This window comes from Columba livia, chromosome 3 (assembly GCF_036013475.1).
Source record: "Columba livia isolate bColLiv1 breed racing homer chromosome 3, bColLiv1.pat.W.v2, whole genome shotgun sequence".
Lineage (NCBI taxonomy): Eukaryota > Metazoa > Chordata > Aves > Columbiformes > Columbidae > Columba > Columba livia.
Window position 1 is genome coordinate 4,147,245 of NC_088604.1, and position 25,719 is coordinate 4,172,963.

General features: G+C 54.3%; 5 non-coding genes across 5 annotated transcripts; all 5 read right to left on the reverse strand.

Annotated features, from left to right (window-relative positions):
• Positions 1-2,039: 2,039 nt before the first annotated feature.
• TRNAR-ACG (transfer RNA arginine (anticodon ACG)) lies at positions 2,040-2,112 on the reverse strand. Its single transcript has one exon. It is a non-coding gene; the product is annotated as a tRNA-Arg (tRNA).
• Positions 2,113-5,354: 3,242 nt separating this feature from the next.
• TRNAR-ACG (transfer RNA arginine (anticodon ACG)) lies at positions 5,355-5,427 on the reverse strand. Its single transcript has one exon. It is a non-coding gene; the product is annotated as a tRNA-Arg (tRNA).
• Positions 5,428-8,667: 3,240 nt separating this feature from the next.
• TRNAR-ACG (transfer RNA arginine (anticodon ACG)) lies at positions 8,668-8,740 on the reverse strand. The gene has a single exon. It is a non-coding gene; the product is annotated as a tRNA-Arg (tRNA).
• A 3,240-nt stretch (positions 8,741-11,980) lies between these two features.
• TRNAR-ACG (transfer RNA arginine (anticodon ACG)) lies at positions 11,981-12,053 on the reverse strand. Its single transcript has one exon. It is a non-coding gene; the product is annotated as a tRNA-Arg (tRNA).
• A 3,240-nt stretch (positions 12,054-15,293) lies between these two features.
• On the reverse strand, positions 15,294-15,366 carry TRNAR-ACG (transfer RNA arginine (anticodon ACG)). The gene has a single exon. It is a non-coding gene; the product is annotated as a tRNA-Arg (tRNA).
• Between the last annotated feature and the right edge of the window lie 10,353 nt (positions 15,367-25,719).

Sequence of the window (25,719 nt, forward strand, 5' to 3'; positions counted from 1 at the left end):
ACCTGACTACGGATCAGGAGATTGCAGGCTCGACTCCTGCCTGGCTCGGTGTTTTTGTGCCCACAGCCCGGCCATGCTGACAAGGGACCTCTTCCTCCATGCTGGCCTGCCTTTGACTGATGTTTCTTCCTTCTTGCTGGGCTTCTTGCACAGCAAAACTTCCCTCACATCAGGGGATTCTCTGACTGCATAGATTGGCAAAAGCATTCACTGTGAGGGCGGTAAATCACTGAGAGAGGGACCTGGGGGGCTGCGAACTCTCCATCCTTGGAGACAGTCAGAGTTCGAGCAGACGAGGCCTTGACCTCAATGTCCCAAGTTGAGCAGAAATTTGGACTAGAGACCTCCACATGTAATTTCCAACCTGAATCACTCTGTTATTTGATGGGATGTTCCTGCTTCCATCTTCTTCTGTTGCTCCGTTCCACACTGACAGGCTCATGGGCTTGTCTCTTCTACCTCTGTGGTACCTTCACCCTGCAGGTGGCTTGCAGAAGGAAGGTCAAAGTTGGCCATGTACAGGTTAGCCCAGACCAGTTGACCATCAGGCAAGATCTCATGACCCACAACTCACCTGCCCTGCCATCTGTCATCGGGCAGGAGGAAGTGGAGGGCAAAATTGGTGGCTTTGGGTTGAGCTCAACCCTCAGCTGGACCCCACAGCTCCAGAGAGCCCTGGGCTGCTCCAAGCCTTGGGTGGGCTGGGAATTGTAGCCACACTTCCCATGAGGCAAACAAGATGTCTCCTCCAACCAACCAGAACAGCTGAGGGGCTGAAGACCACTACCTGAAAGGAGGTTGTATCATGAAGGTTGTTGTTCTCTTCTTCCAGGTAGCAAGCGATACAACAAGAGCAAATGGCCTCAGGTTGCACCAGGAGAGGTTTAGGTTGGATATTGGGAAAAATTTATTCCCAGAAAGGGCTGTCGGTTGTTGGAACAAGCTGCCCAGTGCAGTGTGGAGTCCCCATCCTTGGAGGGATTTAAGAGATGCATAGATGATCTTCTTAGGGATGTGATTTAGTGCTAGAGTTAGGTTACTGGTTGGACTGCATGATCTTGAGGGTCTCTTCCAAACAAAATGAGTCTATGATTCTACGATGTGCTCTTGCTGTGGGGGTGACTCAGCTCAGGCACCACTTCTCCTGGTAGATGGGAGCAGTGGGACCGGTACTGACCTCCCCCCATAGGCCAGTAGGTCAAGGCTGCCATGCATGGGGCAGGAGGGAGCCAGGTGAGGACTCACCCCTTCCTTTTGAACACCAGCACACCCAGGTGGTACAGAGAGCACAGGGGGGGCACCAGGTGGGACCAGGGGCTGGGGACAGTGGCACAATGGACAATGCGCCTGACTGTGGATCAGGACATTGCAGGTTCAACTCCTGCCTGGCTCACCCTGAGGCTGTCTGAATGCTGTGGAGGTGACAGGGGACAGGTGCCTTCATGAGATCCTTACCCTTTCAGACTTTTTGTCCATCTGCCTGGCATCAACATTACAGGAGCATCATTTTGGGGCAGGCTGCATCAAAGCTGTGAGTGTGCCAGCTGCTTGAAAAGCCACCACTGCTCAAGTCCTTTTTGGCCTCACCTGCTGAATTCCTAAGCTGCTGAGCAGAGAGATCGCTCCTGAGGTCTCTGAGTGTGTGTTTTCTTCATCAAACCCGCGCAGATGTCTTCTCTGGCATCCTGAGCACCACTGAATGAAAAGTACCTAAACCCCATTAGTAACTGTGAGTAAAGGGTGGGTGGTAAAAGGTCGTGATGTGCCATGAGAGCCTGAGGGTGCTGAGTCTGTGCAGCCTACAGGGCTGTAGCTCAGGAGGCATCTTAGTTGTGCTGTGAAATTTGCTGTGCTGTCCCTGGCTGTGGCGTGGGTCTCAGCTCCAGCGTAAGGTCTGGAGAAGCCCTTTCCTTCCCACAGGGCAAGAGCACAAGGCAGCACTTTTGCCCTGCAGGAGGTCTGGGAGGATGTGTGATGGGCAGGAGAAGGAAGGTGCTCAGCATAGGGAGCAGGAGGAACGGCTGGCAGGCGAAAAGTGTAGAGCCAGGCAGGAGTCGAACCTGCAACCTCCTGATACGTAGTCAGGTGCGTTATCCGTTACGCCACTGGCCCTCAGCTGCCCAATGGCCCTGACCGGCGGCCCATGTCCTCGTTCCGTAGAACATCTTCCGCAAACACCCCCATTTAGGCATCAAGGAACATCCAATGCAATATCAAATGGTGAGGAACACCAGCTGGACCGCCAACCACCGACCACAACCCCCTCAGACCCCCGGTCCAGCCACTTCGCTTTGCCTTGTGATTCAGCTGAGGCGACCCGTCGTGGCTGGACCAGGGGTCTGAGGGGGTTGTGGTCAGTGGTGGGCAGTCCAGCTGGTGTTCCTCACCATTTGATATTGCATTGGATGTTCCTTGATGTCTAAATGGGGGTGTGTGCAGGAGATGAGCTACGGAACGAGACATGGGCCGCCAGTCAGGTCCCTTGGGCAGCTGAGGGCCAGTGGCGTAACGGATAACGCACCTGACTACGTATCAGGAGGTTGCAGGTTCGACTCCTGCCTGGCTCTACACTTTTCGCCTGCCAGCCGTTCCTCCTGCTCCCTATGCTGAGCACCTTCCTTCTCCTGCCCATCACACATCCTCCCAGACCTCCTGCAGGGCAAAAGTGCTGGCTCGCGCTCTTGCCCTGTGGGAAGGAAAGGGTTTCTCCAGACCTTACGCTGGAGCTGGGCACCTTCTCTCATCACTGTCCTCCAGTCATTGCTGACATCCCTCCATTCCCGCTCCTCACTCATGTTCCAGACTGGGAATACTGTACCCAGCTTTGGGGCCCACACTATAAGGACACTGATCAACTGAGAGGAAACTTCTTTGCTTTGAGGTTGCCAGAGCCTGGCCCAGCCTGCCCAGAGTGGCTGCGGAGTCTCCTTCTCTGAGACATTCAAACCTGCCTGAACGTGACCCTGTGTCATCTGCTCTGGTGACCCTGCCTTAGGAGGTGGGTTGGACTGGGTGGTGTCCAGAGGTTCCTTCCAACCCCAAGCATGCTGTGATTCTGTAACTGGAATAAGACCAGTAGAAGGCCACCAAAACGGGGTAGTGTTGGAGCACTCGCCATATGAAGAGAAGCCATCAGAACTGTGTTTATTTGGCCTGGGGAAGAGCTCTTCCAAGGATCTTGTAAAACGTCATGTTTTCTATACTGATCTAAATCCTCTTGCACCATCTGCTGCTCTGCTCACAAAGCCTACCCAGTGATGGGAAGCCCTCAGAGCTCCAGGAGGACCAGGGCCAGTGGCGCAATGGACAACGCACCTGACTACGGATCAGGAGATTGCAGGCTCGACTCCTGCCTGGCTCGGTGTTTTTGTGCCCACAGCCCGGCCATGCTGACAAGGGACCTCTTCCTCCATGCTGGCCTGCCTTTGACTGATGTTTCTTCCTTCTTGCTGGGCTTCTTGCACAGCAAAACTTCCCTCACATCAGGGGATTCTCTGACTGCATAGATTGGCAAAAGCATTCACTGTGAGGGCGGTAAATCACTGAGAGAGGGACCTGGGGGGCTGCGAACTCTCCATCCTTGGAGACAGTCAGAGTTCGAGCAGACGAGGCCTTGACCTCAATGTCCCAAGTTGAGCAGAAATTTGGACTAGAGACCTCCACATGTAATTTCCAACCTGAATCACTCTGTTATTTGATGGGATGTTCCTGCTTCCATCTTCTTCTGTTGCTCCGTTCCACACTGACAGGCTCATGGGCTTGTCTCTTCTACCTCTGTGGTACCTTCACCCTGCAGGTGGCTTGCAGAAGGAAGGTCAAAGTTGGCCATGTACAGGTTAGCCCAGACCAGTTGACCATCAGGCAAGATCTCATGACCCACAACTCACCTGCCCTGCCATCTGTCATCGGGCAGGAGGAAGTGGAGGGCAAAATTGGTGGCTTTGGGTTGAGCTCAACCCTCAGCTGGACCCCACAGCTCCAGAGAGCCCTGGGCTGCTCCAAGCCTTGGGTGGGCTGGGAATTGTAGCCACACTTCCCATGAGGCAAACAAGATGTCTCCTCCAACCAACCAGAGCAGCTGAGGGGCTGAAGACCACTACCTGAAAGGAGGTTGTATCATGAAGGTTGTTGTTCTCTTCTTCCAGGTAGCAAGCGATACAACAAGAGCAAATGGCCTCAGGTTGCACCAGGAGAGGTTTAGGTTGGATATTGGGAAAAATTTATTCCCAGAAAGGGCTGTCGGTTGTTGGAACAAGCTGCCCAGTGCAGTGTGGAGTCCCCATCCTTGGAGGGATTTAAGAGATGCATAGATGATCTTCTTAGGGATGTGATTTAGTGCTAGAGTTAGGTTACTGGTTGGACTGCATGATCTTGAGGGGGTCTCTTCCAAACAAAATGAGTCTATGATTCTACGATGTGCTCTTGCTGTGGGGGTGACTCAGCTCAGGCACCACTTCTCCTGGTAGATGGGAGCAGTGGGACCGGTACTGACCTCCCCCCATAGGCCAGTAGGTCAAGGCTGCCATGCATGGGGCAGAAGGGAGCCAGGTGAGGACTCACCCCTTCCTTTTGAACACCAGCACACCCAGGTGGTACAGAGAGCACAGGGGGGGCACCAGGTGGGACCAGGGGCTGGGGACAGTGGCACAATGGACAATGCGCCTGACTGTGGATCAGGACATTGCAGGTTCAACTCCTGCCTGGCTCACCCTGAGGCTGTCTGAATGCTGTGGAGGTGACAGGGGACAGGTGCCTTCATGAGATCCTTACCCTTTCAGACTTTTTGTCCATCTGCCTGGCATCAACATTACAGGAGCATCATTTTGGGGCAGGCTGCATCAAAGCTGTGAGTGTGCCAGCTGCTTGAAAAGCCACCACTGCTCAAGTCCTTTTTGGCCTCACCTGCTGAATTCCTAAGCTGCTGAGCAGAGAGATCGCTCCTGAGGTCTCTGAGTGTGTGTTTTCTTCATCAAACCCGCGCAGATGTCTTCTCTGGCATCCTGAGCACCACTGAATGAAAAGTACCTAAACCCCATTAGTAACTGTGAGTAAAGGGTGGGTGGTAAAAGGTCGTGATGTGCCATGAGAGCCTGAGGGTGCTGAGTCTGTGCAGCCTACAGGGCTGTAGCTCAGGAGGCATCTTAGTTGTGCTGTGAAATTTGCTGTGCTGTCCCTGGCTGTGGCGTGGGTCTCAGCTCCAGCGTAAGGTCTGGAGAAGCCCTTTCCTTCCCACAGGGCAAGAGCACAAGGCAGCACTTTTGCCCTGCAGGAGGTCTGGGAGGATGTGTGATGGGCAGGAGAAGGAAGGTGCTCAGCATAGGGAGCAGGAGGAACGGCTGGCAGGCGAAAAGTGTAGAGCCAGGCAGGAGTCGAACCTGCAACCTCCTGATACGTAGTCAGGTGCGTTATCCGTTACGCCACTGGCCCTCAGCTGCCCAATGGCCCTGACCGGCGGCCCATGTCCTCGTTCCGTAGAACATCTTCCGCAAACACCCCCATTTAGGCATCAAGGAACATCCAATGCAATATCAAATGGTGAGGAACACCAGCTGGACCGCCAACCACCGACCACAACCCCCTCAGACCCCCGGTCCAGCCACTTCGCTTTGCCTTGTGATTCAGCTGAGGCGACCCGTCGTGGCTGGACCAGGGGTCTGAGGGGGTTGTGGTCAGTGGTGGGCAGTCCAGCTGGTGTTCCTCACCATTTGATATTGCATTGGATGTTCCTTGATGTCTAAATGGGGGTGTGTGCAGGAGATGAGCTACGGAACGAGACATGGGCCGCCAGTCAGGTCCCTTGGGCAGCTGAGGGCCAGTGGCGTAACGGATAACGCACCTGACTACGTATCAGGAGGTTGCAGGTTCGACTCCTGCCTGGCTCTACACTTTTCGCCTGCCAGCCGTTCCTCCTGCTCCCTATGCTGAGCACCTTCCTTCTCCTGCCCATCACACATCCTCCCAGACCTCCTGCAGGGCAAAAGTGCTGGCTCGCGCTCTTGCCCTGTGGGAAGGAAAGGGTTTCTCCAGACCTTACGCTGGAGCTGGGCACCTTCTCTCATCACTGTCCTCCAGTCATTGCTGACATCCCTCCATTCCCGCTCCTCACTCATGTTCCAGACTGGGAATACTGTACCCAGCTTTGGGGCCCACACTATAAGGACACTGATCAACTGAGAGGAAACTTCTTTGCTTTGAGGTTGCCAGAGCCTGGCCCAGCCTGCCCAGAGTGGCTGCGGAGTCTCCTTCTCTGAGACATTCAAACCTGCCTGAACGTGACCCTGTGTCATCTGCTCTGGTGACCCTGCCTTAGGAGGTGGGTTGGACTGGGTGGTGTCCAGAGGTTCCTTCCAACCCCAAGCATGCTGTGATTCTGTAACTGGAATAAGACCAGTAGAAGGCCACCAAAACGGGGTAGTGTTGGAGCACTCGCCATATGAAGAGAAGCCATCAGAACTGTGTTTATTTGGCCTGGGGAAGAGCTCTTCCAAGGATCTTGTAAAACGTCATGTTTTCTATACTGATCTAAATCCTCTTGCACCATCTGCTGCTCTGCTCACAAAGCCTACCCAGTGATGGGAAGCCCTCAGAGCTCCAGGAGGACCAGGGCCAGTGGCGCAATGGACAACGCACCTGACTACGGATCAGGAGATTGCAGGCTCGACTCCTGCCTGGCTCGGTGTTTTTGTGCCCACAGCCCGGCCATGCTGACAAGGGACCTCTTCCTCCATGCTGGCCTGCCTTTGACTGATGTTTCTTCCTTCTTGCTGGGCTTCTTGCACAGCAAAACTTCCCTCACATCAGGGGATTCTCTGACTGCATAGATTGGCAAAAGCATTCACTGTGAGGGCGGTAAATCACTGAGAGAGGGACCTGGGGGGCTGCGAACTCTCCATCCTTGGAGACAGTCAGAGTTCGAGCAGACGAGGCCTTGACCTCAATGTCCCAAGTTGAGCAGAAATTTGGACTAGAGACCTCCACATGTAATTTCCAACCTGAATCACTCTGTTATTTGATGGGATGTTCCTGCTTCCATCTTCTTCTGTTGCTCCGTTCCACACTGACAGGCTCATGGGCTTGTCTCTTCTACCTCTGTGGTACCTTCACCCTGCAGGTGGCTTGCAGAAGGAAGGTCAAAGTTGGCCATGTACAGGTTAGCCCAGACCAGTTGACCATCAGGCAAGATCTCATGACCCACAACTCACCTGCCCTGCCATCTGTCATCGGGCAGGAGGAAGTGGAGGGCAAAATTGGTGGCTTTGGGTTGAGCTCAACCCTCAGCTGGACCCCACAGCTCCAGAGAGCCCTGGGCTGCTCCAAGCCTTGGGTGGGCTGGGAATTGTAGCCACACTTCCCATGAGGCAAACAAGATGTCTCCTCCAACCAACCAGAGCAGCTGAGGGGCTGAAGACCACTACCTGAAAGGAGGTTGTATCATGAAGGTTGTTGTTCTCTTCTTCCAGGTAGCAAGCGATACAACAAGAGCAAATGGCCTCAGGTTGCACCAGGAGAGGTTTAGGTTGGATATTGGGAAAAATTTATTCCCAGAAAGGGCTGTCGGTTGTTGGAACAAGCTGCCCAGTGCAGTGTGGAGTCCCCATCCTTGGAGGGATTTAAGAGATGCATAGATGATCTTCTTAGGGATGTGATTTAGTGCTAGAGTTAGGTTACTGGTTGGACTGCATGATCTTGAGGGTCTCTTCCAAACAAAATGAGTCTATGATTCTACGATGTGCTCTTGCTGTGGGGGTGACTCAGCTCAGGCACCACTTCTCCTGGTAGATGGGAGCAGTGGGACCGGTACTGACCTCCCCCCATAGGCCAGTAGGTCAAGGCTGCCATGCATGGGGCAGGAGGGAGCCAGGTGAGGACTCACCCCTTCCTTTTGAACACCAGCACACCCAGGTGGTACAGAGAGCACAGGGGGGGCACCAGGTGGGACCAGGGGCTGGGGACAGTGGCACAATGGACAATGCGCCTGACTGTGGATCAGGACATTGCAGGTTCAACTCCTGCCTGGCTCACCCTGAGGCTGTCTGAATGCTGTGGAGGTGACAGGGGACAGGTGCCTTCATGAGATCCTTACCCTTTCAGACTTTTTGTCCATCTGCCTGGCATCAACATTACAGGAGCATCATTTTGGGGCAGGCTGCATCAAAGCTGTGAGTGTGCCAGCTGCTTGAAAAGCCACCACTGCTCAAGTCCTTTTTGGCCTCACCTGCTGAATTCCTAAGCTGCTGAGCAGAGAGATCGCTCCTGAGGTCTCTGAGTGTGTGTTTTCTTCATCAAACCCGCGCAGATGTCTTCTCTGGCATCCTGAGCACCACTGAATGAAAAGTACCTAAACCCCATTAGTAACTGTGAGTAAAGGGTGGGTGGTAAAAGGTCGTGATGTGCCATGAGAGCCTGAGGGTGCTGAGTCTGTGCAGCCTACAGGGCTGTAGCTCAGGAGGCATCTTAGTTGTGCTGTGAAATTTGCTGTGCTGTCCCTGGCTGTGGCGTGGGTCTCAGCTCCAGCGTAAGGTCTGGAGAAGCCCTTTCCTTCCCACAGGGCAAGAGCACAAGGCAGCACTTTTGCCCTGCAGGAGGTCTGGGAGGATGTGTGATGGGCAGGAGAAGGAAGGTGCTCAGCATAGGGAGCAGGAGGAACGGCTGGCAGGCGAAAAGTGTAGAGCCAGGCAGGAGTCGAACCTGCAACCTCCTGATACGTAGTCAGGTGCGTTATCCGTTACGCCACTGGCCCTCAGCTGCCCAATGGCCCTGACCGGCGGCCCATGTCCTCGTTCCGTAGAACATCTTCCGCAAACACCCCCATTTAGGCATCAAGGAACATCCAATGCAATATCAAATGGTGAGGAACACCAGCTGGACCGCCAACCACCGACCACAACCCCCTCAGACCCCCGGTCCAGCCACTTCGCTTTGCCTTGTGATTCAGCTGAGGCGACCCGTCGTGGCTGGACCAGGGGTCTGAGGGGGTTGTGGTCAGTGGTGGGCAGTCCAGCTGGTGTTCCTCACCATTTGATATTGCATTGGATGTTCCTTGATGTCTAAATGGGGGTGTGTGCAGGAGATGAGCTACGGAACGAGACATGGGCCGCCAGTCAGGTCCCTTGGGCAGCTGAGGGCCAGTGGCGTAACGGATAACGCACCTGACTACGTATCAGGAGGTTGCAGGTTCGACTCCTGCCTGGCTCTACACTTTTCGCCTGCCAGCCGTTCCTCCTGCTCCCTATGCTGAGCACCTTCCTTCTCCTGCCCATCACACATCCTCCCAGACCTCCTGCAGGGCAAAAGTGCTGGCTCGCGCTCTTGCCCTGTGGGAAGGAAAGGGTTTCTCCAGACCTTACGCTGGAGCTGGGCACCTTCTCTCATCACTGTCCTCCAGTCATTGCTGACATCCCTCCATTCCCGCTCCTCACTCATGTTCCAGACTGGGAATACTGTACCCAGCTTTGGGGCCCACACTATAAGGACACTGATCAACTGAGAGGAAACTTCTTTGCTTTGAGGTTGCCAGAGCCTGGCCCAGCCTGCCCAGAGTGGCTGCGGAGTCTCCTTCTCTGAGACATTCAAACCTGCCTGAACGTGACCCTGTGTCATCTGCTCTGGTGACCCTGCCTTAGGAGGTGGGTTGGACTGGGTGGTGTCCAGAGGTTCCTTCCAACCCCAAGCATGCTGTGATTCTGTAACTGGAATAAGACCAGTAGAAGGCCACCAAAACGGGGTAGTGTTGGAGCACTCGCCATATGAAGAGAAGCCATCAGAACTGTGTTTATTTGGCCTGGGGAAGAGCTCTTCCAAGGATCTTGTAAAACGTCATGTTTTCTATACTGATCTAAATCCTCTTGCACCATCTGCTGCTCTGCTCACAAAGCCTACCCAGTGATGGGAAGCCCTCAGAGCTCCAGGAGGACCAGGGCCAGTGGCGCAATGGACAACGCACCTGACTACGGATCAGGAGATTGCAGGCTCGACTCCTGCCTGGCTCGGTGTTTTTGTGCCCACAGCCCGGCCATGCTGACAAGGGACCTCTTCCTCCATGCTGGCCTGCCTTTGACTGATGTTTCTTCCTTCTTGCTGGGCTTCTTGCACAGCAAAACTTCCCTCACATCAGGGGATTCTCTGACTGCATAGATTGGCAAAAGCATTCACTGTGAGGGCGGTAAATCACTGAGAGAGGGACCTGGGGGGCTGCGAACTCTCCATCCTTGGAGACAGTCAGAGTTCGAGCAGACGAGGCCTTGACCTCAATGTCCCAAGTTGAGCAGAAATTTGGACTAGAGACCTCCACATGTAATTTCCAACCTGAATCACTCTGTTATTTGATGGGATGTTCCTGCTTCCATCTTCTTCTGTTGCTCCGTTCCACACTGACAGGCTCATGGGCTTGTCTCTTCTACCTCTGTGGTACCTTCACCCTGCAGGTGGCTTGCAGAAGGAAGGTCAAAGTTGGCCATGTACAGGTTAGCCCAGACCAGTTGACCATCAGGCAAGATCTCATGACCCACAACTCACCTGCCCTGCCATCTGTCATCGGGCAGGAGGAAGTGGAGGGCAAAATTGGTGGCTTTGGGTTGAGCTCAACCCTCAGCTGGACCCCACAGCTCCAGAGAGCCCTGGGCTGCTCCAAGCCTTGGGTGGGCTGGGAATTGTAGCCACACTTCCCATGAGGCAAACAAGATGTCTCCTCCAACCAACCAGAGCAGCTGAGGGGCTGAAGACCACTACCTGAAAGGAGGTTGTATCATGAAGGTTGTTGTTCTCTTCTTCCAGGTAGCAAGCGATACAACAAGAGCAAATGGCCTCAGGTTGCACCAGGAGAGGTTTAGGTTGGATATTGGGAAAAATTTATTCCCAGAAAGGGCTGTCGGTTGTTGGAACAAGCTGCCCAGTGCAGTGTGGAGTCCCCATCCTTGGAGGGATTTAAGAGATGCATAGATGATCTTCTTAGGGATGTGATTTAGTGCTAGAGTTAGGTTACTGGTTGGACTGCATGATCTTGAGGGTCTCTTCCAAACAAAATGAGTCTATGATTCTACGATGTGCTCTTGCTGTGGGGGTGACTCAGCTCAGGCACCACTTCTCCTGGTAGATGGGAGCAGTGGGACCGGTACTGACCTCCCCCCATAGGCCAGTAGGTCAAGGCTGCCATGCATGGGGCAGAAGGGAGCCAGGTGAGGACTCACCCCTTCCTTTTGAACACCAGCACACCCAGGTGGTACAGAGAGCACAGGGGGGGCACCAGGTGGGACCAGGGGCTGGGGACAGTGGCACAATGGACAATGCGCCTGACTGTGGATCAGGACATTGCAGGTTCAACTCCTGCCTGGCTCACCCTGAGGCTGTCTGAATGCTGTGGAGGTGACAGGGGACAGGTGCCTTCATGAGATCCTTACCCTTTCAGACTTTTTGTCCATCTGCCTGGCATCAACATTACAGGAGCATCATTTTGGGGCAGGCTGCATCAAAGCTGTGAGTGTGCCAGCTGCTTGAAAAGCCACCACTGCTCAAGTCCTTTTTGGCCTCACCTGCTGAATTCCTAAGCTGCTGAGCAGAGAGATCACTCCTGAGGTCTCTGAGTGTGTGTTTTCTTCATCAAACCCGCGCAGATGTCTTCTCTGGCATCCTGAGCACCACTGAATGAAAAGTACCTAAACCCCATTAGTAACTGTGAGTAAAGGGTGGGTGGTAAAAGGTCGTGATGTGCCATGAGAGCCTGAGGGTGCTGAGTCTGTGCAGCCTACAGGGCTGTAGCTCAGGAGGCATCTTAGTTGTGCTGTGAAATTTGCTGTGCTGTCCCTGGCTGTGGCGTGGGTCTCAGCTCCAGCGTAAGGTCTGGAGAAGCCCTTTCCTTCCCACAGGGCAAGAGCACAAGGCAGCACTTTTGCCCTGCAGGAGGTCTGGGAGGATGTGTGATGGTCAGGAGAAGGAAGGTGCTCAGCATAGGGAGCAGGAGGAACGGCTGGCAGGCGAAAAGTGTAGAGCCAGGCAGGAGTCGAACCTGCAACCTCCTGATACGTAGTCAGGTGCGTTATCCGTTACGCCACTGGCCCTCAGCTGCCCAATGGCCCTGACCGGCGGCCCATGTCCTCGTTCCGTAGAACATCTTCCGCAAACACCCCCATTTAGGCATCAAGGAACATCCAATGCAATATCAAATGGTGAGGAACACCAGCTGGACCGCCAACCACCGACCACAACCCCCTCAGACCCCCGGTCCAGCCACTTCGCTTTGCCTTGTGATTCAGCTGAGGCGACCCGTCGTGGCTGGACCAGGGGTCTGAGGGGGTTGTGGTCAGTGGTGGGCAGTCCAGCTGGTGTTCCTCACCATTTGATATTGCATTGGATGTTCCTTGATGTCTAAATGGGGGTGTGTGCAGGAGATGAGCTACGGAACGAGACATGGGCCGCCAGTCAGGTCCCTTGGGCAGCTGAGGGCCAGTGGCGTAACGGATAACGCACCTGACTACGTATCAGGAGGTTGCAGGTTCGACTCCTGCCTGGCTCTACACTTTTCGCCTGCCAGCCGTTCCTCCTGCTCCCTATGCTGAGCACCTTCCTTCTCCTGCCCATCACACATCCTCCCAGACCTCCTGCAGGGCAAAAGTGCTGGCTCGCGCTCTTGCCCTGTGGGAAGGAAAGGGTTTCTCCAGACCTTACGCTGGAGCTGGGCACCTTCTCTCATCACTGTCCTCCAGTCATTGCTGACATCCCTCCATTCCCGCTCCTCACTCATGTTCCAGACTGGGAATACTGTACCCAGCTTTGGGGCCCACACTATAAGGACACTGATCAACTGAGAGGAAACTTCTTTGCTTTGAGGTTGCCAGAGCCTGGCCCAGCCTGCCCAGAGTGGCTGCGGAGTCTCCTTCTCTGAGACATTCAAACCTGCCTGAACGTGACCCTGTGTCATCTGCTCTGGTGACCCTGCCTTAGGAGGTGGGTTGGACTGGGTGGTGTCCAGAGGTTCCTTCCAACCCCAAGCATGCTGTGATTCTGTAACTGGAATAAGACCAGTAGAAGGCCACCAAAACGGGGTAGTGTTGGAGCACTCGCCATATGAAGAGAAGCCATCAGAACTGTGTTTATTTGGCCTGGGGAAGAGCTCTTCCAAGGATCTTGTAAAACGTCATGTTTTCTATACTGATCTAAATCCTCTTGCACCATCTGCTGCTCTGCTCACAAAGCCTACCCAGTGATGGGAAGCCCTCAGAGCTCCAGGAGGACCAGGGCCAGTGGCGCAATGGACAACGCACCTGACTACGGATCAGGAGATTGCAGGCTCGACTCCTGCCTGGCTCGGTGTTTTTGTGCCCACAGCCCGGCCATGCTGACAAGGGACCTCTTCCTCCATGCTGGCCTGCCTTTGACTGATGTTTCTTCCTTCTTGCTGGGCTTCTTGCACAGCAAAACTTCCCTCACATCAGGGGATTCTCTGACTGCATAGATTGGCAAAAGCATTCACTGTGAGGGCGGTAAATCACTGAGAGAGGGACCTGGGGGGCTGCGAACTCTCCATCCTTGGAGACAGTCAGAGTTCGAGCAGACGAGGCCTTGACCTCAATGTCCCAAGTTGAGCAGAAATTTGGACTAGAGACCTCCACATGTAATTTCCAACCTGAATCACTCTGTTATTTGATGGGATGTTCCTGCTTCCATCTTCTTCTGTTGCTCCGTTCCACACTGACAGGCTCATGGGCTTGTCTCTTCTACCTCTGTGGTACCTTCACCCTGCAGGTGGCTTGCAGAAGGAAGGTCAAAGTTGGCCATGTACAGGTTAGCCCAGACCAGTTGACCATCAGGCAAGATCTCATGACCCACAACTCACCTGCCCTGCCATCTGTCATCGGGCAGGAGGAAGTGGAGGGCAAAATTGGTGGCTTTGGGTTGAGCTCAACCCTCAGCTGGACCCCACAGCTCCAGAGAGCCCTGGGCTGCTCCAAGCCTTGGGTGGGCTGGGAATTGTAGCCACACTTCCCATGAGGCAAACAAGATGTCTCCTCCAACCAACCAGAGCAGCTGAGGGGCTGAAGACCACTACCTGAAAGGAGGTTGTATCATGAAGGTTGTTGTTCTCTTCTTCCAGGTAGCAAGCGATACAACAAGAGCAAATGGCCTCAGGTTGCACCAGGAGAGGTTTAGGTTGGATATTGGGAAAAATTTATTCCCAGAAAGGGCTGTCGGTTGTTGGAACAAGCTGCCCAGTGCAGTGTGGAGTCCCCATCCTTGGAGGGATTTAAGAGATGCATAGATGATCTTCTTAGGGATGTGATTTAGTGCTAGAGTTAGGTTACTGGTTGGACTGCATGATCTTGAGGGTCTCTTCCAAACAAAATGAGTCTATGATTCTACGATGTGCTCTTGCTGTGGGGGTGACTCAGCTCAGGCACCACTTCTCCTGGTAGATGGGAGCAGTGGGACCGGTACTGACCTCCCCCCATAGGCCAGTAGGTCAAGGCTGCCATGCATGGGGCAGAAGGGAGCCAGGTGAGGACTCACCCCTTCCTTTTGAACACCAGCACACCCAGGTGGTACAGAGAGCACAGGGGGGGCACCAGGTGGGACCAGGGGCTGGGGACAGTGGCACAATGGACAATGCGCCTGACTGTGGATCAGGACATTGCAGGTTCAACTCCTGCCTGGCTCACCCTGAGGCTGTCTGAATGCTGTGGAGGTGACAGGGGACAGGTGCCTTCATGAGATCCTTACCCTTTCAGACTTTTTGTCCATCTGCCTGGCATCAACATTACAGGAGCATCATTTTGGGGCAGGCTGCATCAAAGCTGTGAGTGTGCCAGCTGCTTGAAAAGCCACCACTGCTCAAGTCCTTTTTGGCCTCACCTGCTGAATTCCTAAGCTGCTGAGCAGAGAGATCGCTCCTGAGGTCTCTGAGTGTGTGTTTTCTTCATCAAACCCGCGCAGATGTCTTCTCTGGCATCCTGAGCACCACTGAATGAAAAGTACCTAAACCCCATTAGTAACTGTGAGTAAAGGGTGGGTGGTAAAAGGTCGTGATGTGCCATGAGAGCCTGAGGGTGCTGAGTCTGTGCAGCCTACAGGGCTGTAGCTCAGGAGGCATCTTAGTTGTGCTGTGAAATTTGCTGTGCTGTCCCTGGCTGTGGCGTGGGTCTCAGCTCCAGCGTAAGGTCTGGAGAAGCCCTTTCCTTCCCACAGGGCAAGAGCACAAGGCAGCACTTTTGCCCTGCAGGAGGTCTGGGAGGATGTGTGATGGGCAGGAGAAGGAAGGTGCTCAGCATAGGGAGCAGGAGGAACGGCTGGCAGGCGAAAAGTGTAGAGCCAGGCAGGAGTCGAACCTGCAACCTCCTGATACGTAGTCAGGTGCGTTATCCGTTACGCCACTGGCCCTCAGCTGCCCAATGGCCCTGACCGGCGGCCCATGTCCTCGTTCCGTAGAACATCTTCCGCAAACACCCCCATTTAGGCATCAAGGAACATCCAATGCAATATCAAATGGTGAGGAACACCAGCTGGACCGCCAACCACCGACCACAACCCCCTCAGAGCCCCGGTCCAGCCACTTCGCTTTGCCTTGTGATTCAGCTGAGGCGACCCGTCGTGGCTGGACCAGGGGTCTGAGGGGGTTGTGGTCAGTGGTGGGCAGTCCAGCTGGTGTTCCTCACCATTTGATATTGCATTGGATGTTCCTTGATGTCTAAATGGGGGTGTGTGCAGGAGATGAGCTACGGAACGAGACATGGGCCGCCAGTCAGGTCCCTTGGGCAGCTGAGGGCCAGTGGCGTAACGGATAACGCACCTGACTACGTATCAGGAGGTTGCAGGTTCGACTCCTGCCTGGCTCTACACTTTTCGCCTGCCAGCCGTTCCTCCTGCTCCCTATGCTGAGCACCTTCCTTCTCCTGCCCATCACACATCCTCCCAGACCTCCTGCAGGGCAAAAGTGCTGGCTCGCGCTCTTGCCCTGTGGGAAGGAAAGGGTTTCTCCAGACCTTACGCTGGAGCTGGGCACCTTCTCTCATCACTGTCCTCCAGTCATTGCTGACATCCCTCCATTCCCGCTCCTCACTCATGTTCCAGACTGGGAATACTGTACCCAGCTTTGGGGCCCACACTATAAGGACACTGATCAACTGAGAGGAAACTTCTTTGCTTTGAGGTTGCCAGAGCCTGGCCCAGCCTGCCCAGAGTGGCTGCGGAGTCTCCTTCTCTGAGACATTCAAACCTGCCTGAACGTGACCCTGTGTCATCTGCTCTGGTGACCCTGCCTTAGGAGGTGGGTTGGACTGGGTGGTGTCCAGAGGTTCCTTCCAACCCCAAGCATGCTGTGATTCTGTAACTGGAATAAGACCAGTAGAAGGCCACCAAAACGGGGTAGTGTTGGAGCACTCGCCATATGAAGAGAAGCCATCAGAACTGTGTTTATTTGGCCTGGGGAAGAGCTCTTCCAAGGATCTTGTAAAACGTCATGTTTTCTATACTGATCTAAATCCTCTTGCACCATCTGCTGCTCTGCTCACAAAGCCTACCCAGTGATGGGAAGCCCTCAGAGCTCCAGGAGGACCAGGGCCAGTGGCGCAATGGACAACGCACCTGACTACGGATCAGGAGATTGCAGGCTCGACTCCTGCCTGGCTCGGTGTTTTTGTGCCCACAGCCCGGCCATGCTGACAAGGGACCTCTTCCTCCATGCTGGCCTGCCTTTGACTGATGTTTCTTCCTTCTTGCTGGGCTTCTTGCACAGCAAAACTTCCCTCACATCAGGGGATTCTCTGACTGCATAGATTGGCAAAAGCATTCACTGTGAGGGCGGTAAATCACTGAGAGAGGGACCTGGGGGGCTGCGAACTCTCCATCCTTGGAGACAGTCAGAGTTCGAGCAGACGAGGCCTTGACCTCAATGTCCCAAGTTGAGCAGAAATTTGGACTAGAGACCTCCACATGTAATTTCCAACCTGAATCACTCTGTTATTTGATGGGATGTTCCTGCTTCCATCTTCTTCTGTTGCTCCGTTCCACACTGACAGGCTCATGGGCTTGTCTCTTCTACCTCTGTGGTACCTTCACCCTGCAGGTGGCTTGCAGAAGGAAGGTCAAAGTTGGCCATGTACAGGTTAGCCCAGACCAGTTGACCATCAGGCAAGATCTCATGACCCACAACTCACCTGCCCTGCCATCTGTCATCGGGCAGGAGGAAGTGGAGGGCAAAATTGGTGGCTTTGGGTTGAGCTCAACCCTCAGCTGGACCCCACAGCTCCAGAGAGCCCTGGGCTGCTCCAAGCCTTGGGTGGGCTGGGAATTGTAGCCACACTTCCCATGAGGCAAACAAGATGTCTCCTCCAACCAACCAGAGCAGCTGAGGGGCTGAAGACCACTACCTGAAAGGAGGTTGTATCATGAAGGTTGTTGTTCTCTTCTTCCAGGTAGCAAGCGATACAACAAGAGCAAATGGCCTCAGGTTGCACCAGGAGAGGTTTAGGTTGGATATTGGGAAAAATTTATTCCCAGAAAGGGCTGTCGGTTGTTGGAACAAGCTGCCCAGTGCAGTGTGGAGTCCCCATCCTTGGAGGGATTTAAGAGATGCATAGATGATCTTCTTAGGGATGTGATTTAGTGCTAGAGTTAGGTTACTGGTTGGACTGCATGATCTTGAGGGGGTCTCTTCCAAACAAAATGAGTCTATGATTCTACGATGTGCTCTTGCTGTGGGGGTGACTCAGCTCAGGCACCACTTCTCCTGGTAGATGGGAGCAGTGGGACCGGTACTGACCTCCCCCCATAGGCCAGTAGGTCAAGGCTGCCATGCATGGGGCAGAAGGGAGCCAGGTGAGGACTCACCCCTTCCTTTTGAACACCAGCACACCCAGGTGGTACAGAGAGCACAGGGGGGGCACCAGGTGGGACCAGGGGCTGGGGACAGTGGCACAATGGACAATGCGCCTGACTGTGGATCAGGACATTGCAGGTTCAACTCCTGCCTGGCTCACCCTGAGGCTGTCTGAATGCTGTGGAGGTGACAGGGGACAGGTGCCTTCATGAGATCCTTACCCTTTCAGACTTTTTGTCCATCTGCCTGGCATCAACATTACAGGAGCATCATTTTGGGGCAGGCTGCATCAAAGCTGTGAGTGTGCCAGCTGCTTGAAAAGCCACCACTGCTCAAGTCCTTTTTGGCCTCACCTGCTGAATTCCTAAGCTGCTGAGCAGAGAGATCGCTCCTGAGGTCTCTGAGTGTGTGTTTTCTTCATCAAACCCGCGCAGATGTCTTCTCTGGCATCCTGAGCACCACTGAATGAAAAGTACCTAAACCCCATTAGTAACTGTGAGTAAAGGGTGGGTGGTAAAAGGTCGTGATGTGCCATGAGAGCCTGAGGGTGCTGAGTCTGTGCAGCCTACAGGGCTGTAGCTCAGGAGGCATCTTAGTTGTGCTGTGAAATTTGCTGTGCTGTCCCTGGCTGTGGCGTGGGTCTCAGCTCCAGCGTAAGGTCTGGAGAAGCCCTTTCCTTCCCACAGGGCAAGAGCACAAGGCAGCACTTTTGCCCTGCAGGAGGTCTGGGAGGATGTGTGATGGGCAGGAGAAGGAAGGTGCTCAGCATAGGGAGCAGGAGGAACGGCTGGCAGGCGAAAAGTGTAGAGCCAGGCAGGAGTCGAACCTGCAACCTCCTGATACGTAGTCAGGTGCGTTATCCGTTACGCCACTGGCCCTCAGCTGCCCAATGGCCCTGACCGGCGGCCCATGTCCTCGTTCCGTAGAACATCTTCCGCAAACACCCCCATTTAGGCATCAAGGAACATCCAATGCAATATCAAATGGTGAGGAACACCAGCTGGACCGCCAACCACCGACCACAACCCCCTCAGAGCCCCGGTCCAGCCACTTCGCTTTGCCTTGTGATTCAGCTGAGGCGACCCGTCGTGGCTGGACCAGGGGTCTGAGGGGGTTGTGGTCAGTGGTGGGCAGTCCAGCTGGTGTTCCTCACCATTTGATATTGCATTGGATGTTCCTTGATGTCTAAATGGGGGTGTGTGCAGGAGATGAGCTACGGAACGAGACATGGGCCGCCAGTCAGGTCCCTTGGGCAGCTGAGGGCCAGTGGCGTAACGGATAACGCACCTGACTACGTATCAGGAGGTTGCAGGTTCGACTCCTGCCTGGCTCTACACTTTTCGCCTGCCAGCCGTTCCTCCTGCTCCCTATGCTGAGCACCTTCCTTCTCCTGCCCATCACACATCCTCCCAGACCTCCTGCAGGGCAAAAGTGCTGGCTCGCGCTCTTGCCCTGTGGGAAGGAAAGGGTTTCTCCAGACCTTACGCTGGAGCTGGGCACCTTCTCTCATCACTGTCCTCCAGTCATTGCTGACATCCCTCCATTCCCGCTCCTCACTCATGTTCCAGACTGGGAATACTGTACCCAGCTTTGGGGCCCACACTATAAGGACACTGATCAACTGAGAGGAAACTTCTTTGCTTTGAGGTTGCCAGAGCCTGGCCCAGCCTGCCCAGAGTGGCTGCGGAGTCTCCTTCTCTGAGACATTCAAACCTGCCTGAACGTGACCCTGTGTCATCTGCTCTGGTGACCCTGCCTTAGGAGGTGGGTTGGACTGGGTGGTGTCCAGAGGTTCCTTCCAACCCCAAGCATGCTGTGATTCTGTAACTGGAATAAGACCAGTAGAAGGCCACCAAAACGGGGTAGTGTTGGAGCACTCGCCATATGAAGAGAAGCCATCAGAACTGTGTTTATTTGGCCTGGGGAAGAGCTCTTCCAAGGATCTTGTAAAACGTCATGTTTTCTATACTGATCTAAATCCTCTTGCACCATCTGCTGCTCTGCTCACAAAGCCTACCCAGTGATGGGAAGCCCTCAGAGCTCCAGGAGGACCAGGGCCAGTGGCGCAATGGACAACGCACCTGACTACGGATCAGGAGATTGCAGGCTCGACTCCTGCCTGGCTCGGTGTTTTTGTGCCCACAGCCCGGCCATGCTGACAAGGGACCTCTTCCTCCATGCTGGCCTGCCTTTGACTGATGTTTCTTCCTTCTTGCTGGGCTTCTTGCACAGCAAAACTTCCCTCACATCAGGGGATTCTCTGACTGCATAGATTGGCAAAAGCATTCACTGTGAGGGCGGTAAATCACTGAGAGAGGGACCTGGGGGGCTGCGAACTCTCCATCCTTGGAGACAGTCAGAGTTCGAGCAGACGAGGCCTTGACCTCAATGTCCCAAGTTGAGCAGAAATTTGGACTAGAGACCTCCACATGTAATTTCCAACCTGAATCACTCTGTTATTTGATGGGATGTTCCTGCTTCCATCTTCTTCTGTTGCTCCGTTCCACACTGACAGGCTCATGGGCTTGTCTCTTCTACCTCTGTGGTACCTTCACCCTGCAGGTGGCTTGCAGAAGGAAGGTCAAAGTTGGCCATGTACAGGTTAGCCCAGACCAGTTGACCATCAGGCAAGATCTCATGACCCACAACTCACCTGCCCTGCCATCTGTCATCGGGCAGGAGGAAGTGGAGGGCAAAATTGGTGGCTTTGGGTTGAGCTCAACCCTCAGCTGGACCCCACAGCTCCAGAGAGCCCTGGGCTGCTCCAAGCCTTGGGTGGGCTGGGAATTGTAGCCACACTTCCCATGAGGCAAACAAGATGTCTCCTCCAACCAACCAGAGCAGCTGAGGGGCTGAAGACCACTACCTGAAAGGAGGTTGTATCATGAAGGTTGTTGTTCTCTTCTTCCAGGTAGCAAGCGATACAACAAGAGCAAATGGCCTCAGGTTGCACCAGGAGAGGTTTAGGTTGGATATTGGGAAAAATTTATTCCCAGAAAGGGCTGTCGGTTGTTGGAACAAGCTGCCCAGTGCAGTGTGGAGTCCCCATCCTTGGAGGGATTTAAGAGATGCATAGATGATCTTCTTAGGGATGTGATTTAGTGCTAGAGTTAGGTTACTGGTTGGACTGCATGATCTTGAGGGGGTCTCTTCCAAACAAAATGAGTCTATGATTCTACGATGTGCTCTTGCTGTGGGGGTGACTCAGCTCAGGCACCACTTCTCCTGGTAGATGGGAGCAGTGGGACCGGTACTGACCTCCCCCCATAGGCCAGTAGGTCAAGGCTGCCATGCATGGGGCAGAAGGGAGCCAGGTGAGGACTCACCCCTTCCTTTTGAACACCAGCACACCCAGGTGGTACAGAGAGCACAGGGGGGGCACCAGGTGGGACCAGGGGCTGGGGACAGTGGCACAATGGACAATGCGCCTGACTGTGGATCAGGACATTGCAGGTTCAACTCCTGCCTGGCTCACCCTGAGGCTGTCTGAATGCTGTGGAGGTGACAGGGGACAGGTGCCTTCATGAGATCCTTACCCTTTCAGACTTTTTGTCCATCTGCCTGGCATCAACATTACAGGAGCATCATTTTGGGGCAGGCTGCATCAAAGCTGTGAGTGTGCCAGCTGCTTGAAAAGCCACCACTGCTCAAGTCCTTTTTGGCCTCACCTGCTGAATTCCTAAGCTGCTGAGCAGAGAGATCGCTCCTGAGGTCTCTGAGTGTGTGTTTTCTTCATCAAACCCGCGCAGATGTCTTCTCTGGCATCCTGAGCACCACTGAATGAAAAGTACCTAAACCCCATTAGTAACTGTGAGTAAAGGGTGGGTGGTAAAAGGTCGTGATGTGCCATGAGAGCCTGAGGGTGCTGAGTCTGTGCAGCCTACAGGGCTGTAGCTCAGGAGGCATCTTAGTTGTGCTGTGAAATTTGCTGTGCTGTCCCTGGCTGTGGCGTGGGTCTCAGCTCCAGCGTAAGGTCTGGAGAAGCCCTTTCCTTCCCACAGGGCAAGAGCACAAGGCAGCACTTTTGCCCTGCAGGAGGTCTGGGAGGATGTGTGATGGGCAGGAGAAGGAAGGTGCTCAGCATAGGGAGCAGGAGGAACGGCTGGCAGGCGAAAAGTGTAGAGCCAGGCAGGAGTCGAACCTGCAACCTCCTGATACGTAGTCAGGTGCGTTATCCGTTACGCCACTGGCCCTCAGCTGCCCAATGGCCCTGACCGGCGGCCCATGTCTCGTTCCGTAGAACATCTTCCGCAAACACCCCCATTTAGGCATCAAGGAACATCCAATGCAATATCAAATGGTGAGGAACACCAGCTGGACCGCCAACCACCGACCACAACCCCCTCAGACCCCCGGTCCAGCCACTTCGCTTTGCCTTGTGATTCAGCTGAGGCGACCCGTCGTGGCTGGACCAGGGGTCTCAGGGGGTTGTGGTCAGTGGTGGGCGGTCCAGCTGGCGTTCCTCACCATTTGATATTGCATTGGATGTTCCTTGATGTCTAAATGGGGGTGTTTGCAGGAGATGAGCTACGGAACGAGACATGGGCCACCGGTCAGGTCCATTGGGCAGCTGAGGGCCAGTGGCGTAACGGATAACGCACCTGACTACGTATCAGGAGGTTGCAGGTTCGACTCCTGCCTGGCTCTACACTTTTCGCCTGCCAGCCGTTCCTCCTGCTCCCTATGCTGAGCACCTTCCTTCTCCTGCCCATCACACATCCTCCCAGACCTCCTGCAGGGCAAAAGTGCTGGCTCGCGCTCTTGCCCTGTGGGAAGGAAAGGGTTTCTCCAGACCTTACGCTGGAGCTGGGCACCTTCTCTCATCACTGTCCTCCAGTCATTGCTGACATCCCTCCATTCCCGCTCCTCACTCATGTTCCAGACTGGGAATACTGTACCCAGCTTTGGGGCCCACACTATAAGGACACTGATCAACTGAGAGGAAACTTCTTTGCTTTGAGGTTGCCAGAGCCTGGCCCAGCCTGCCCAGAGTGGGTGCGGAGTCTCCTTCTCTGAGACATTCAAACCCGCCTGAACGTGACCCTGTGTCATCTGCTCTGGTGACCCTGCCTTAGGAGGTGGGTTGGACTGGGTGGTGTCCAGAGGTTCCTTCCAACCCCAAGCATGCTGTGATTCTGTAACTGGAATAAGACCAGTAGAAGGCCACCAAAACGGGGTAGTGTTGGAGCACTCGCCATATGAAGAGAAGCCATCAGAACTGTGTTTATTTGGCCTGGGGAAGAGCTCTTCCAAGGATCTTGTAAAACGCAATGTTTTCTATACTGATCTAAATCCTCTTGCACCATCTGCTGCTCTGCTCACAAAGCCCATCCAGTGATGGGAAGCCCTCAGAGCTCCAGGAGGACCAGGGCCAGTGGCGCAATGGACAACGCACCTGACTACGGATCAGGAGATTGCAGGCTCGACTCCTGCCTGGCTCGGTGTTTTTGTGCCCACAGCCCGGCCATGCTGACAAGGGACCTCTTCCTCCATGCTGGCCTGCCTTTGACTGATGTTTCTTCCTTCTTGCTGGGCTTCTTGCACAGCAAAACTTCCCTCACATCAGGGGATTCTCTGACTGCACAGATTGGCAAAAGCATTCACTGTGAGGGCGGTAAATCACTGAGAGAGGGACCTGGGGGGCTGCGAACTCTCCATCCTTGGAGACAGTCAGAGTTCGAGCAGACGAGGCCTTGACCTCAATGTCCCAAGTTGAGCAGAAATTTGGACTAGAGACCTCCACATGTAATTTCCAACCTGAATCACTCTGTTATTTGATGGGATGTTCCTGCTTCCATCTTCTTCTGTTGCTCCGTTCCACACTGACAGGCTCATGGGCTTGTCTCTTCTACCTCTGTGGTACCTTCACCCTGCAGGTGGCTTGCAGAAGGAAGGTCAAAGTTGGCCATGTACAGGTTAGCCCAGACCAGTTGACCATCAGGCAAGATCTCATGACCCACAACTCACCTGCCCTGCCATCTGTCATCGGGCAGGAGGAAGTGGAGGGCAAAATTGGTGGCTTTGGGTTGAGCTCAACCCTCAGCTGGACCCCACAGCTCCAGAGAGCCCTGGGCTGCTCCAAGCCTTGGGTGGGCTGGGAATTGTAGCCACACTTCCCATGAGGCAAACAAGATGTCTCCTCCAACCAACCAGAACAGCTGAGGGGCTGAAGACCACTACCTGAAAGGAGGTTGTATCATGAAGGTTGTTGTTCTCTTCTTCCAGGTAGCAAGCGATACAACAAGAGCAAATGGCCTCAGGTTGCACCAGGAGAGGTTTAGGTTGGATATTGGGAAAAATTTATTCCCAGAAAGGGCTGTCGGTTGTTGGAACAAGCTGCCCAGTGCAGTGTGGAGTCCCCATCCTTGGAGGGATTTAAGAGATGCATAGATGATCTTCTTAGGGATGTGATTTAGTGCTAGAGTTAGGTTACTGGTTGGACTGCATGATCTTGAGGGTCTCTTCCAAACAAAATGAGTCTATGATTCTACGATGTGCTCTTGCTGTGGGGGTGACTCAGCTCAGGCACCACTTCTCCTGGTAGATGGGAGCAGTGGGACCGGTACTGACCTCCCCCCATAGGCCAGTAGGTCAAGGCTGCCATGCATGGGGCAGAAGGGAGCCAGGTGAGGACTCACCCCTTCCTTTTGAACACCAGCACACCCAGGTGGTACAGAGAGCACAGGGGGGGCACCAGGTGGGACCAGGGGCTGGGGACAGTGGCACAATGGACAATGCGCCTGACTGTGGATCAGGACATTGCAGGTTCAACTCCTGCCTGGCTCACCCTGAGGCTGTCTGAATGCTGTGGAGGTGACAGGGGACAGGTGCCTTCATGAGATCCTTACCCTTTCAGACTTTTTGTCCATCTGCCTGGCATCAACATTACAGGAGCATCATTTTGGGGCAGGCTGCATCAAAGCTGTGAGTGTGCCAGCTGCTTGAAAAGCCACCACTGCTCAAGTCCTTTTTGGCCTCACCTGCTGAATTCCTAAGCTGCTGAGCAGAGAGATCGCTCCTGAGGTCTCTGAGTGTGTGTTTTCTTCATCAAACCCGCGCAGATGTCTTCTCTGGCATCCTGAGCACCACTGAATGAAAAGTACCTAAACCCCATTAGTAACTGTGAGTAAAGGGTGGGTGGTAAAAGGTCGTGATGTGCCATGAGAGCCTGAGGGTGCTGAGTCTGTGCAGCCTACAGGGCTGTAGCTCAGGAGGCATCTTAGTTGTGCTGTGAAATTTGCTGTGCTGTCCCTGGCTGTGGCGTGGGTCTCAGCTCCAGCGTAAGGTCTGGAGAAGCCCTTTCCTTCCCACAGGGCAAGAGCACAAGGCAGCACTTTTGCCCTGCAGGAGGTCTGGGAGGATGTGTGATGGGCAGGAGAAGGAAGGTGCTCAGCATAGGGAGCAGGAGGAACGGCTGGCAGGCGAAAAGTGTAGAGCCAGGCAGGAGTCGAACCTGCAACCTCCTGATACGTAGTCAGGTGCGTTATCCGTTACGCCACTGGCCCTCAGCTGCCCAATGGCCCTGACCGGCGGCCCATGTCTCGTTCCGTAGAACATCTTCCGCAAACACCCCCATTTAGGCATCAAGGAACATCCAATGCAATATCAAATGGTGAGGAACACCAGCTGGACCGCCAACCACCGACCACAACCCCCTCAGACCCCCGGTCCAGCCACTTCGCTTTGCCTTGTGATTCAGCTGAGGCGACCCGTCGTGGCTGGACCAGGGGTCTCAGGGGGTTGTGGTCAGTGGTGGGCGGTCCAGCTGGCGTTCCTCACCATTTGATATTGCATTGGATGTTCCTTGATGTCTAAATGGGGGTGTTTGCAGGAGATGAGCTACGGAACGAGACATGGGCCACCGGTCAGGTCCATTGGGCAGCTGAGGGCCAGTGGCGTAACGGATAACGCACCTG